Source organism: Anser cygnoides, chromosome 3 (assembly GCF_040182565.1).
Source record: "Anser cygnoides isolate HZ-2024a breed goose chromosome 3, Taihu_goose_T2T_genome, whole genome shotgun sequence".
In the NCBI taxonomy this organism is placed as follows: Eukaryota; Metazoa; Chordata; class Aves; order Anseriformes; family Anatidae; genus Anser; species Anser cygnoides.
In genome coordinates this window covers 84,300,604-84,302,443 of record NC_089875.1, presented here as the reverse complement: position 1 = coordinate 84,302,443, position 1,840 = coordinate 84,300,604, and the positions used below count along the sequence as shown (strand labels likewise).

Sequence of the window (1,840 nt, the reverse complement as noted above, 5' to 3'; positions counted from 1 at the left end):
GTGATTCGTTTCAGAGTTAATCATTACTGTTACATATTTGAAACACCACCTGGTATTTGCAGCGTAATTAATGATATTATGCACAGTGGTTTCAAACAATCTTTAGCAATGTCTATCGTTTGAATTAAGAAAGATAATGCTATCTGCACCTGTAAAACAAATGCTCTGGCTGTGCTTTTCCATCCTTTCAGAAACTCTCTTTTAGTATGTCTTTGTAAGAAATTAGCCAAGGTGAAACTGAAAACAATGCTTTAAGAAATAGAAATGTGAAACTTCATCAGATCTAGGCTGAACTCACGTTACTATCCAGTGCAGGCAAACAAACCTCCTACAGATATACTGTATCCACAGCACGTAATTCCTAGTAATACGAATCATGCAACAGCATGGTCCAACAGCAAGTTAATATTTCCACAAGGCCACGCTACTCCTAGGAAATAGGTAACTATGCAAATCAATAAGCACTTAAATGCAATCAATAAGCAAGAAGGGTCAGAAAATCAAAGTTCTTTTCTCATTCGTATGCTTAGGAAATGCTCATAGGTAGTGATTTTTAACAGCTGTCTGCATTAGCTGAAGCGTGCACCCAAGCCAGGTCTAAAGTCCTCCGCAACTCTCACTCCGGAGAATTTTCTGGAAAAGAAATAGACTTTTGGAATTAAAGTCTGTAACAGTATCACAGTATCACAGATTTCTAGGTTGGAAGAGACCTCAAGATCATCGAGTCCAACCTCCGACCTAACACTAAGTACTCCACTAAACCATATCGCTAAGCTCTACATCTAAACGTCTTTTAAAGACCTCCAGGGATGGTGATTCCACCACCTCCCTGGGCAGCCCATTCCAATGCTTAATCACCCTTTCGGTAAAGAAGTACTTCCTAACATCCAACCTAAAACTCCCCTGGCGCAACTTTTGCCCATTCCCCCTCGTCCTGTCACCAGGCACGTAGGAGAACAGACCAACCCCCACCTCTTTACAGCCTCCTTTAAGGTAACTGTAGAGAGCGATAAGGTCGCCCCTGAGCCTCCTCTTCTCCAGGCTGAACAAGCCCAGCTCCCTCAGCCGCTCCTCGTAAGACTTGTACTCCAGACCCCTCACCAGCTTGGTCGCCCTTCTCTGGACTCGCTCGAGCACGTCCATGTCCTTTCTTGTAGCGAGGGGCCCAAAACTGAACACAGTACTCGAGGTGCGGCCTCACCAGAGCCGAGTACAGGGGCACAATCACTTCCCTAGACCTGCTGGCCACACTGCTTCTTATGCAGGCCAGGATGCTGTTGGCCTTCTTGGCCACCTGGGCACACTGCTGGCTCATATTCAGCCGACTATCAACCAATACTCCCAGGTCCCTCTCGGCCAGGCAGCTTTCCAGCCACTCATCTCCCAGCCTGTAGCTCTGCTTGGGGTTGTTGCGCCCCAGGTGCAGGACCCGGCACTTGGCCTTGTTGAACTTCATACAGTTGACCTCAGCCCATCGGTCCAGCCTATCCAGATCCTCCTGCAGAGCCTTCCTTCCCTCGAGCAGATCGACACACGCACTTAGCTTGGTGTCATCTGCAAACTTACTGAGGGTGCACTGGATGCCCTCATCCAGATCATCGATAAAGATATTAAAGAGGACCGGCCCCAGTACCGAGCCCTGGGGGACACCACTAGTGACCGGCCTCCAACCAGATTTGACTCCATTCACCACAACTCTCTGAGCCCGGCTATCCAACACTAAAGTGTTGGATACTAAAAGCTCTGCTAGCCTGATCCAGAGAGAGACCTTAGAAGGAAAAAACTTCTCTTGAATTCATCTGTATTTCATGCTCATTATGCTCCAGTATAAATGGGAAGG

General features: G+C 47.2%; 1 pseudogene; it reads right to left on the bottom strand.

Moving 5' to 3' along the window:
• Positions 1-551: 551 nt before the first annotated feature.
• On the bottom strand, positions 552-1,532 carry LOC136790261 (uncharacterized; annotated as a pseudogene).
• Between the last annotated feature and the right edge of the window lie 308 nt (positions 1,533-1,840).